This window comes from Pleurodeles waltl, chromosome 2_2, assembly GCF_031143425.1.
Source record: "Pleurodeles waltl isolate 20211129_DDA chromosome 2_2, aPleWal1.hap1.20221129, whole genome shotgun sequence".
In the NCBI taxonomy this organism is placed as follows: domain Eukaryota; kingdom Metazoa; phylum Chordata; class Amphibia; order Caudata; family Salamandridae; genus Pleurodeles; species Pleurodeles waltl.
Window position 1 is genome coordinate 1,060,318,874 of NC_090439.1, and position 13,588 is coordinate 1,060,332,461.

General features: G+C 37.5%; 1 protein-coding gene and 1 long non-coding RNA gene across 4 annotated transcripts in view; one reads left to right on the top strand and one right to left on the bottom strand.

Moving 5' to 3' along the window:
- The window catches only part of LOC138282844 (uncharacterized), a 135,601-nt gene extending 131,369 nt beyond the window's left edge, over positions 1-4,232 (top strand). For all 3 annotated transcript variants that reach the window (XR_011201009.1, XR_011201010.1, XR_011201008.1), the window contains 2 exons: positions 3,385-3,512; positions 4,026-4,232. This is a non-coding gene — a long non-coding RNA (uncharacterized lncRNA). The remainder of the gene's footprint in view (positions 1-3,384; positions 3,513-4,025) is intronic.
- The window catches only part of FAM135B (family with sequence similarity 135 member B), a 1,130,658-nt gene that overhangs the window by 1,010,783 nt on the left and 106,287 nt on the right, over positions 1-13,588 (bottom strand). The gene's annotated exons all lie outside the window — the stretch shown is intronic.

A 13,588-nucleotide genomic window follows, 5' to 3' on the forward strand; every position in this document is an offset into this window, starting at 1 on the left:
CGAAGCAGAGACACCAAGGATCAGTTGGCTGGTCTCCCAGAACAGCACTGAGAACATTTAGGCTGTAAAAACCAAGCCATCTCTGGTAGCCACCTACCGTACACCTGGTACTCCAAAGACCAATTTTGAGGTATTCAAAAGGTGCACCCATATCTGCTGGACTTGTGGGTGTTGGTTGTGACCAGGTTCATCGCTGAATGTGAACACCAGCCTCCACCAAAGACTTGCAACATAACCACTATGTTGCAAAGCATCGGAAGCCCTTTGAACTCTGCAAAGAGTACTTTGTGGGACCCTGGGGTCCTTGGACAGAGTCTCCTTCACTCACCAGTGGACGGAGGACTTGATCAGAGTTCCACCTTGTAGACTACACACTGCATCAGGAGCATCCTTGAGCATCTTAAGGCCTGCATCCCTCGGCATCAGGACCACTCCACTGTTGTGCTAACCCTTACTGCTCACAGCCACAGCTACCCAAGGTTGAGCATAAGGTTTAGTAAACATACCTGACTGGATCCAAGATGGTATTTATGAGTGCACTGCATGATAGGGCTACCCAGCCACATCATATAGTACACCCAAACCCTCAATTAAACAATTTATTAGGTAATTTTCAATAAAGTATTATTTAATTACCTCCCAACACTATACCTTTACAAACCTAGCAGCCCACACTTAAAATACTCACATAACAAATAAATAAGTATAACACAATTAACAGAATTAATAATCAATTCAATAACTCATAATAAATGAATAATTAATTGTTACTTAAATATTGCTTATTTAACCTCCTAACCTATACCCTAGAAACCCAGCACCCACACCTAATATATATATTAAAAATATAATTATTACATAATTTATATAATTAATAACAAATACATAAATAATAAATCAAAAATAAATGTTAATTAAGTATTACTTAATTAACTTCCCAGCCTATACCTCTACAAGCCCAGCAATCCGCACCTGATATATAACTCAAAAAATATAAAATTGTAACACAATTTACACAGTTAATAATCAAATAATGTAATAATAAATTTGTTGCAAATATATTGTGGACAAAACTAAGATATTATGGAACCATGAAGGAATAAAAAAAACTATATACAATAATTGTTTAACTGCCTCTGTGTTTATCTAATTACATATATTTGTGGGAAACAATACGTAGGATCGACAATACACCCTTTAAGGAAAGGTTGAAAGAACACTATTAAGAGACGGGATGAGAAATAGCTGGTTAGTCAAAATTTCCATGATAACCATATGAGAAACGAAATATCAAAATATTTGCCTTTGTCATAGAATAGGTATTGGCACACCACAGAGGAAGGGACAGGACACACAGATTGTGAATGTGTGAGACCTAGTGAATTGAAAACGTTTGTACAGTTGACTTTGGTTTGAATATTGATCAGGGGTTTCACACTATGTTATAGACCATATAATCAGTAGAACGCAATCTAATTGTGTATTAGCCAGTGTAATATCATATGTCATTTGGATTTGTTTTCTGTATTGATAATAGGATCATTTGGGCAGAAGGAGAATACTGTTTATTTGCATAACTGTTTTAAGTGATCAGATACACGATCTTCAGAAAGTCCATTAATAACACTGCTTTTAATTTTGTTTTTTTATCTTTTCCCTTACTTCTTTAGCAGTCAGCACTTCAGCTTGTACATTGCACTTTGTACACTTGTCAGGGGAACGTTTTGTCTTCACCAATCTATTGGGGTTCATTTTGAAGTTAGAAGCATAGTTACAGATAGTCATGAGATAAATAATGGGTTGGAAGAGACTGTTTAGTGAGTAATGTTTGTTGGGCCTACTAATAATTGTCACATGCAGGTGCCTGGACAACCTTTGAAATGTAAATGATCCACAGGATTTGACATCTGACATACTACAAGGGTACATTCCACATATTGTTGGGACTTTTCCGTGCGAAGTAGGGGTTCGAGTTTAATATTGGTGTTGTTTTTTTCTCCTTTTAATTGATAGTATTAATTTAATTTACTTAGCCTCTTTTTTGTTTGTATTTGTTTCAATACTTTACATTTGGTTATACAGTCGCTGGCACTTATGTGTGTTGGGATCAATAAACTATTAGCCCAAGGTAGGTGGCAAAATATTTCTCCATAAGTGAGATATGACCTTTATATATAGCACAAAGGTAATTGGATGTTCGCTGGAATTTGCAAGGGTTCGAGATTTATATATGATAAATGATAGGTATTATTTATTTTTTTAATTTCTATTTTAATTTTATTGTGTGTCTACAGTATTTTGATGAACACATGTTGTTTCTACTTGTGAAGTTAGGCTAAAAAGATAATGACATTGAAGAGGAGGTTTTTCAGCCACAGTATGCAATACGCTGGGCTGGGTTTTGCTATTTGAGCTGTGCCATAAGTAAGGAAAATCCAGCTGATGCCTTGGTAATGCCAACATTTGAATTCGGTTCGTTAAGCAACTTGGTGATTGGTAATTGGGCCTTGATGCAAGTATTTAAAGGAAGGGAGGACTTGTTATTTTTGTTGTTGTTGTTGTTTAGGCTATATGGACAGCAGGAGAGCTTTCTGCTGGTAAGGATGCCTAGGTGTTGAATGAGGTTTACTAACTGTTCGTGACTTTGTTGTTTTGAGTGTCAAGCGCGCTTCAAAATTGTCTGTGATTTTCTCTGTGAATCATTGTAATAAGACGAGTAGGAACACTTTTGCAGCATGGCGACGATCCTTTGAGGCATTTTACTTTATTTTTAAATACTGAGTTGGTGTTTTAAATTACTGGGAATGTGCTGCTATAATGCGTGGGGTTTGTTTTTTAGTGAGCCTTAAAATATCACAAGTTATGTTAGTATTTGGTCATTATGAGATGGATTTTGTTTTGAAACTGACCGGAAAATTCTGATATGTAAATCTGAACATTTTTTTTCTTTCATTTTTCCTTTTCAAAGGCAATTCTCAGTTCATATTAGGTTTAGTGATAACACAGCTATTCAGCGTGCTGACCGCAGTATAAATCCGTCAGTTGTTTTATTTTTGAACAAGTTATATGTTGGGATAATATGAGCAGGAATGCATCCTAAAGAGATTAATGATTCTGTTGAAGCATTTTCGTTTAAAGTCAAAGCTTGACTCGGTGTTGGAAATAACTGGAAATTCGCTGTTATATCGCATGCAATTTGTCTGCCACAGACAATAGTTTGTTACAAGTTCCGTTAATAATTGGATTGCACATTACGAATGCTTGGTTACGAACCGATTGGGAAATTGTGTTATTTAAAAATTAGTTTTACTTTTTTGTTTCGGTTTTCTAGCCGTTATATTATAAGTATTTCTCAGCTAATTTCGCATTTTTTGTCTGTTGCAGACTTGTGTGCTATTATTGATATAGGAATGGTGGAAACTTCAACATGAAAAATATGGTGGGAACCCAGACTAAACATTCCAATATTTTGATTGAACTGTAGAGTTGAAGTCACTAACTAAAGTAAGAAGGTAATGAGCTTTCTTTACAACATGAGAATAGCTATGAATGTTATATAGGTGTTAATTTAGTAAAGGCAGTGGTATGACCCGTATGATCTCAGGTCTGATATTCTGCTATTCCATAATTCTATGACAATACAGTACCAGTATATATGGCCTAACGCTTTACTTTTGCCATATCATCAGTACTTATTAAATTAGAAGATTGCTGGTGGACTTCCAAAGATCCTAAAGGGTGTTTGAGCTACTTAGAATGGAATGCTTTTTGGAAGTTTCTAATATGGAAATGTGTTGATAAAATTGTGATGTGTTATATTTTGGATGTTGCCTTTTGCCACTCTCTCCTGCAATACTAATAGGAAAGTAATGACGGGTACTACAATATAGGAAAGGGATAATGTAATTTTTCCACATTGAAAATTCTTTCTTTTGAAATGATTAAATGTTATGTTTTGATTCAAAATTAAAGTTTCTTTATAAGAAATCAGAATGACTCATGAGATTTTTGTTAATTTCTTACAGCCCTGAAGGAGTAGCTTTAAGGCCGCGCACAAGCGTTGACTGTGTTCAAAACAAACCTTGTAAGACCTATGCTAAGAATTTGTCTATGGCAACGGATTTCAAGAACAGTTATTCAATACATGTTGCTTGGATTATATTGGAACATTGCTGTTCTTCTGTATTCATAGACTGTTGTAAAAAACACTTGCATAAAAATCTTTGTATACATATTGGAATATAGTTGTTCTTTTTTGTACGTTCATTTATATGAATTTTCATGAATGAAATGGGTTTTAAATTGTGATATTTCATATGTTTTGTAGAATATAGTTTTTCTTTTGCTCCCCATTGGAAAGCAATGTTTATTCTTGACAACAATACTACTTACTTAAAAAATTGATATTCTTGACAGCAATATTTATGTATCACAATATTTGTGTATTACAGGATTTTTTTTCATGATATATCTGTAACTTGATATTTAAAACTCAATATTTTGTCAAAATTCCACCTGGTAGTTCTGTAGATTAGCTGGAGACAGGAGGAACAGTTCAGCAAACCAATCACACAGTTGCCACCTCATTTATTTGATGTTTTATGACCTCCTCCCTCACACTTTTCTGAACCCAATCACACAATAGAGCCCATAATTCATGCCTCTTTTTTCGCATGTTTGACATATTCTGGATGTCCAAATAGATTATTGTCCTACTGCTGCTAAATATCCTTTCCCCATTCTAAAAATGTCTGCACTTGCTTGTGACGGTATGGATGCAGTTGAAGGCCTCGTGGGTTTCCTGCTACACATAACACAAGACAAAAAGTAATTCCTGTATGTATAATGCCTTGTAAAAAATGCTAATCATGTCATTGTGATATCATGTGTGACGTGGTCACAAACATAGTCAGTGATATATTCAGCAATGTCACTTGTGATTTTATATGAGGACATGTGCAGTATATTTAGGGAGTTTTGGTACCACAGTATGCAAGAAATATGAGCTTCAGTGCTTTTGGGGAATGGCACCATAATGTTATTTCAACACAAATACTTTTTAAATATTTCATTTATTGCATATGTTTATGGATAACCATCGTAGCGATTTCAGGAAAACTCTCTGAACTGTAAATTCAACTGCATTTGGCTACTTACTCAAAGGCCTGCGTTACAATAATTGCTGAATGCTGGAAGAATTGTGAATCTCCTGTTCTGTCCCATAAATGTACCAATAGGCAGTGCTCAGTGACTGGATATTCATTCTACCACACCTGTATTTCAGCCTATTGGCCCTAAGGGAATTATTATACTGTCATGTAGAGCGTACCACTGGTCTCACTCAGCTCACAGATATTCAGCAGCTACTGAAATGTTATTAATGGATGCTGATGTCTTGATCTAAGTAGATCATGTGCCTGGATCCTGCTTTAAAGAGGTTGCATACTGCCACATCTTATGTGACTGAAACCACAATGCTCTTAGAGGGAATAGCAAAGTCTGGCATAAAGCCATCTCTGTAATTTAATACTAAATGGACCACCTTTGAGGAGTCTATTCAAGCACTCTGTTTCTAGTGCGGATGCCTAGCGATACCTAACTATTTTTTATAGACATATTGAGGTTGATTTAATTTGACAGGCATGGTACTCCATCACAAACATGACAGAGTAACCTGTCCACTAAACTGACAGTCTGCACACCTCACTTAGATATGGGTGGACAGAACCCTCCTGAGCTCCATAAATGGAAAGTTTCTAAAGCCTGATTGAGTAGGGCCATTGAATTAAAGCCATCATACTGCCCACTGTAGCGTGAACGTCTGGTGGTGTTTTTTTCTGTCCATCACCACCAGGAAAACCATGGCAGTGAGCAAAGATAACAACAATAAACCCCAAAACCTTGGGATGGGACTACATTGCTAGTTTGTTGTTGAAAAACAAAAAAAATTTAAAAGCTTGGTGGATGGCCGCTGGCAGTTCTTTTCGACGTAGAGATATGGTAGCTAGGCCAGCAGTCATCTCTAAGTACAAGGTACGATGTCCGTCAGGGATGTGGACGTTAAGTCCTCCACCATCCTCACAGATGTTACTCCTTCTACCCGGGCTCAATCTGACCCATAAGTGTATATTTATGGGGAAATGGCATAGGGCAGTGCTGCAAGTCTTCTGTGAAAGGGCAGGAATGCACCATATTTATGAAATATGGAGCATTTCTGTCTTTCCCCCTGCGCTGGCTTACTATTAGCTGCCTAGTTCCAACACAAGCATACAGGATTGTTTTTGTGCAGAAAGGAATACCTTCCCACACAAAAACAATCCATAGAGGCATTTTCCTCTTTCCATGTGTGATGCACACAAAGAAAAAAAAATGAAAAGAGGAAAGAGCAAGGAGAAATAAAAATATTTCTCCTCATTGTGCTAACCGTGTGGAGGGGTAAGGTTTTGGTGCATCCCTAGGTTTACGTAAGTAAGTAAATCTGGTGCAGCATCAAAATTCCTGGGTGTTGCATGTGAAAACACATGGAACACCTCCTGGTGCAGAGTAAGGCATAACAGTGATGCTTTGTCTTGCTCCATATCTATGTGGCCATGGAGAGCCATGCAAAGTGGCTTTGTGTGGCCTCATAGATATGGCTGAGAGGCTTGCGCCACCACAGCATCAAAAAAATGATACTCTGGTGGCATAAGCTCCTCATAAATATGCCCCATTGTCTCCAGTGTAATAAAGGTTTTTCTCTCTTATGTCTTGCACTTGACATGGCAGATCATGAGAGAAGAATATGAAAACACAACGTAACAAAGTGGCGTTGTGCATTTGCAACTAATTATATCAATACTGTAATTATTTGCAAATCATTGAGATTGTTAATTGTGATTCACTGAGAATCGTAAGGATAAGTGGGAGACATAGACAAATGAACAGTCAAATAATTTATTTAATGGCCTACAACAAAACAATAGTCAAAAGCATTGAAAGGCTATACACTAGTTTCATGCCCTTGATGTCCCTTATGAAATGGCCAATTCTTTCGGCTTTGAAATACTGACATTATGCAGCCTCATAAATCTGTTGCCTTATCTGAAACATCGTAGATCAGAGTTTACAAGTGTAAATGCAGTGCATAGGTCTAACATATCCAATGTAAGTAATGTTCTTTGTCCTGCATTAGGATCAAAGACCTGGGCAAACATATCACTGTTACCTTGGCAGATGGCAACAGGGAGCAAGGGGATAGATTAAGATTAGGACTGATAGAAAATTGCATGCCTCCAGGCCTCCTAATTGGAAAAGGTGAAGTTTAATGACCTCCAGCAATATGTTCCAATCATGTTTCTTTGAACATATTGCTTCTGCTAAGGTAAAAAAATGTATACATTTGTATTATGTAGTGGAGAGGCATATATATATCTATCATGTATCTAAGCAGATGACAACCTGTCCGGCCTAAAACACATTTCCAGTTGGACGAAGTAGAGCTATCTCAGTACCATAGGCTGCAGTAGTCAGAACTGGAGACACATCATGCAATGATCTTCCTTCTCCATAGCAGTGGGTACTTGTAACCTCCCCAACACACTGCCAAGCAGTAAAAAATACATTTTATTGTTTGATACTGTTGAAAAATAAACACAACAGGTTGAGAAGCCGAACGTGCAACTAGTGTTTAATGAAAAATAGAGGGTAGCACAGCAAACTAATTAAAACATTGTTGTTTCAGCTTGCCAGGGCTCTCACTAGAAAAGGTCATTTGGAACATAGGAGCTACAATACATACAATTTTAGATCTATATATACACTTTTTCTCACTTCAAGTGAATGGAGCTCAATCATGTGACAGAAATTCCCTACTTTCCGCACAAACATATCTAATGAGCAGGTGACAGGATCTGCTGCCAAATGTATGATTCTGGCCCATTGCGATTCGGTAATTGCGATTTTTAAGAAATCGCAATTACCGACTTGCAAAGGGCCATGTATCACATTTGTGATTCAGTAATTGCGATTTCTTAAAAATTGCAAATGCAATTACCGAATCGCAAATTGCGATACTGGCCCCATTCGCAGCTATGCTGTTGGCCCATAGCTGCAAATTTTTTGCATTTCCTAAATTGCAATTTCTGAACCAGAAATCGCAATTTGGGAAATGCAAAAGGCCAGGGTGGTGGGGCCTAAGGCCCACTCTCCTGCACCCCAATTTTTTTTTTTTTTACCATGTAAAGTACACACATGCCAAAAGGGCATGCGTGCTTTACAGATTAAATTTAAAAATGCAGTTTTACTGCATTTTAAAATTTTGCACCAGGTTACCACCTGGTTGCAGACAATGGTATTTTGCATGTGCAAAATACCATTCTGCGAAAAATCGCAATTTAAGATTTTTTGCAGAATTGCCTTGCGACCTGGATTTTGCGAATCGCAAATTGCGATTCGCAAAATCCAGGTCGCAACGCAGAAAATCGCAATTTTTGCGATTTTCATTTTGTGGTCTGCGAATGCCTTTGATGCATTGCAGACCACGATTTTGCACTCGCAAACGGCCAATTTCGCCGTTTGCGAGTGCAAAATATTTTGATACATCTGGCCCCTTGTTCCTGAGAGAACATAGAGCATCCTAGAGATGATATATTCCAAAAATACAATAGGCTCATTATGCTCCCAAAATCACACTTTCACTTGTCAGGTTGGTTCCAAAGCTAGATTACACTTCTTAGAAATTTACAAATGTGCAAGTGTGAGTTCCGCTTACTTGAACAATGAAAATTAGGAAGCAGGTTCAAAGTTACAGGAAGTTCCGAACTATTACAAAATCACATCCAAATTTGATTCTTAAACATCAGTATATTCTTTGTCATATGTGTAAACATGATTACTATAATGCATAGGGAGTTAAGGGCATGATGCAAACAGAATTTAGGTTTTCATAACATGGACCTATCATTCAGCCATCAAATCACTGCAGTTGTTAAAGTATTTGTTCAAGTATTTGAGAAGATTCCTCCCCTGACTCATGCTACAAGATGGTATTTGTTTGAGTGGACATTTGGTGCTGTTGAGACAGATTACTTCAAAATTGCCTATTGAAATTTATCAAAAACAGAGATTTTGAAACTCCAAAACTACATAATTATGCTGGCAATCTCTGTTTTAACTTCAAGAAATTGTCTCATGTCATCGGTTCTCAAATACCTGAATTGCGTTGTAGCAGCTCAGAGAATGAGGTTCAAACAATTCTTCAACATTAGTACTGGTCAGACATGGCCCAAAATGCCTTCTGTTTATGCGTTGGAACTACACATTTCACCATAACTTGAGGTCCAGGAATGCAAACTGCTCATTAAGGGCAACAGGTCTTTTCCAACTGTGCACCTAAGATCTGGAATGATATTCCATATCCATCAAGCGTACCCTAACCAGACTTCAGTTTAGGAAAGAGCTGAAGATGCACCTCATTAAAGAACACTACATTTTGATGCAGTGACAGTCGTCTTAGAAATCAGCTACGGCTCTATAACACTTTAAATGTGCCTTTGGTACTGTACAGCACTTCACTTCTTTTTGGCTATGTTGTGCTTTATAAATACAACATCTAAAAGAAGCATAAATGTATTCATACACACACCAAATACCAGATGGGATCCCCAGGTAGCTCCCAGTCTTTAAGTGGAGAGTTGCTCACTGTAAACATCTGTTTTTCTACCAGAATGATTAAGTGTAGGATAAGCCCAATTGCATCCATGCCAAGACAGAAAAGTAGCAGACTTCTGTAGTACTTTGTCTGGAATGTAAACATGTCTGCTTTTTTTTTAGCTCAGTGTGGAGAGCACCTACTAAACCTTTGCTTAAAGAGAAAGACTGGGACCGAAGCATCTCATCATACATAGTCCTTGGAAACTTGGCAGCTATGGACACCTCTAAATTAATTTATTGTTAAAAATGGAACTTCTAATGTCATACCCTCCCTACTGCATTTACGTATTTCATTTATATGGAGCACACAAAAAACTCAAGCATCATAAAGGGCCTCCAAACCTAAACAGAGATGACAGTATAAGATGTGACTATAGAAGTGACAGAAACATACCCACTCAGTCGGGGTACAGTTCTTAAACATTTTATTAGGGTCAGACATCCTAAGTACTAATACCTTTGATTTCCCTTTAATATCAAGATATAAGACTTGTAATGCCTACAAAATATTTGTGAAATTTTCAGCATACCCAAAATGCTTGGTGAACTGAAAGTTACCTGACTCTTAATCCCTTACAAAAAATGATGGTGCCTCCCTGATGAGCACACCCGTAAAAGTTATGGCAGATAGTTGCCTCAAAACGTTCTCTTTAACCTTTGAAAGGTATTTGGCTAATTGTACCTTGTTTCAAGACAGAGATCTGGATGCGGATCAAATTTAGAAGGCTGGGAATGTAGTCTAGGGATACATTTCTGCCTTTGACTCATGATACCTGAGTGCTAATTCATGTTTGTTATAATACGTAAATTACTTCATCTCTTTCCATTTAGCATCAGGATGTGTGAAATTGATCATTTGATCATTAAATCACATTTTCAGAGTGAAATATGGGTTAAGATGATCTTAAATTACTTTTTTTGAGCACCTAGTTTACATAATAAGGTTTTACGAGATACGGGAAGGAGACAGATTTGCGCTGAAAGATATTTTCTTCACAAACCACAATTTTGATGCTTTTCACATAAGGAAAGGTTCGGGGATATCACAATTTTCTCTGTATAATTAAGATTTAGTCCAGGCCTAAAATATTTGAGTAATTGGGTGCTATAAATGTGTGATCGGTTTAAGTTTAATAAGTATTATTTTATTACTATAAAAAAAACATAACAAAGTGGAATGCATGCAATATTTTTTTAACAGAGTGTGATGTATAACATGGAGGCGGACAGTGTAATGTTCCAAATATCTATTCCCACCAAAACCTTAATCCTACCCTGATTTCAATAGTCTGGTTTTGCACAGGTCAACACTTAACATAAACTTCTATTTCTGCACCAATAAAAGTCTACGTAAAGGCTATCCTGTTCTTTGGGACTAAGTGGGTTATTGTGATTTCGCCAGGCAGTGTCCAAATGGATTTCCCATCTTGATTGCTTACAAGTTCTAACAGGTGAGGAAAGGCACCCTGTAAAACCAATGATGTCTGATAACTTGGGAGATACAGTCCAGAATCTTTAACTCAGGACTTATATCTCCTCCAGATAACTCATAATTAGGCCATACGTCTGTGCTACAGCATGTACCAACTTCCACCTTACAAACCTGTATGCAGCCTACTGTTGCTTGAATGAAGGATGTGAGCAGGAATCATGTTTGGGTTCATTAGGTTACTACATTTATTTTCTGTGAAGCTCCTTCTTGCCTACTTTTACATGCTCTGGCCTGATATTTTAGATTCCCTCTCACTCGTAATTCTAGGTTATTCATTCTGTATGATTGTTTGAAATATTGCAATTTGCTGCAGTTTTCTTGGCGTCGGCACAAACATTCTCAGCTTAGCTCCTGCTGTGATGAGCAAAACAAAATATTATCATATGAAATGATGAGCACAACTGCTGACTTCATAGGAAGCTCCTGCAATTCCCAACTCTGCTTCTATCTCATGAAGCTAAAATATTACAGAGCCAGAACATTTCAGGAATACAGTGAAAATGTTCCCCAGGTATATCAAAGCAGCTTTAATGGTCCTCTTTTCTTTGTTAGAGCTGATTCACCTCATCTCAAACTGTGCAGAGATCAGGTCAGTGAGCGTCTCTCTTTGAATTTGGAAAACATGACAGGAATGAAGTCAACCTGTCACGTCCCCTGAACAGCAGGTGATATAAAAGGGCACAACCCAGGTGGATGGAATTCAGGTATTCTGCTGGAGAGTCTGTTTGAAGATGATTCAAACCAAAGTTAGAATTTCTATCTTGATCTGTAGAATATTATATATGGTAAAAGAGAGAAGGCGTGTGGGACACCCACCAAATCACAACGCCCATCATCATACTGAAGCAACTTGCAAAGACACTGAACACAACAGTAGAATTAGAATGTGAATTGAACATTTATTTCTCTTCCTCTCGTGCCTTCAGTTCTTAATATATTCAGTTGTTTTAATGAGTTAGGGGTAACCCAGCAATCCTAATTTATAGAAGCTCTTATCGGTGTGTGTGAATTTAATCTTTCACATGTTTGGTGTTGCACTTGTTTGTCCTAAAGCAGTACATTTTCAGAACTGCAAGCACCCAAACCGTATGTAACTTGTACCCCGGGCTAGTGCCCCCATTCTTCAGTTGTCAGCACTAATGTGGCTGAAGAACTGGTGGCTGCTTGACCACTTGCCTCAGTTGCCTCAGTATGTTTGGCGTTTCTAAATCGAAGGGGCAGATTTATTAACAATAACACAACTCAGCTCAGCCACCAAAGTTGCTGCATTGCACTAGAGGCACATAATATGGCCTTCTCCTTCTCTCTTACCCTGTGCTGGATTACAAACAGACTGTAAAGAACCAAGTTAACTTTTAGACTCCTTTGCACAATAGTGCAATAGTGTGTGTGAGTTTGTGTGTGAGAGAGAGAGAGTGTGGAAGGAATCCGTACAAGTGCAAAAATCTTATGATTGGGCATTTTGTTTAACATTTCACATGTTAGTGCTGCACATATGCAAAGAGTGAAACTTCTGGAGACATTTAAAACTGTTTCCGATGTTTTCAATGTTTGCGCCTGTCTCAAGAAGGTGTTATCTCTGTAAGGTTGGCTTTGAATAAAAAATCATGGATGGTAGTATTGGAACACCCTATTAGCTCCCATAGAATGCCCCCATAGCACACCATGCAATGCAGAACAAAGAGCAATTTTCCAGTGCAAAAAAAAGTTTATCAACAATTTCCAAGATTTATATCTGCCCCCAAGTGTAAAGGTTCATCATGGATTAAAATCTGTCTATTGATCACTATCTTCGTTTTTCATGTATTGAGATGATTTAAGATGACTAATTACAGTACTACTTTATGATAAATAGGTTTTAGGTCCATATTCTTGGCTTTAATGATTAATAGCAAGTGTAGAATAGTAAACCACTGTCCTAGTGTTACTTGATCGGAGTACTGTGCCTTGCCTCTAATTTCAGTATTCTTACTACTTAAAATGGTATGTACTAAATGTCTCAAGCTTCTTATCTGTTAATTCCATCATTAAACTATTGAAAGAGAATAGAAAGCCGAAAAAATGTCTCAGCCGTTGCCTAGGCTGCCTCTACATTAGTAAATACCTGGCTCTCTATCATAGGCTGGACCATATGGATGCTCTCGTTAACCTTTGCCTGGATAACGTCTTCCTGGATTAGGGGAGCCAGTCTCAATTACTATGTCAATATATGGCATTATATTTTAGGGACTAGTTTCTCTTATTGCTATGTTATGTGCATTTGTAAAGCTCACTATCACTTGCCAGGCTTGGGAGTTGCTGACATTTGGTCAGATTGAAGTTCTTGTTGGCTGTTTAATAGTCATCAAAACTGCATTTTTAGTGAAAAGAGTACTAAAATATTGTGGAACATAGGCAGGAGGAATT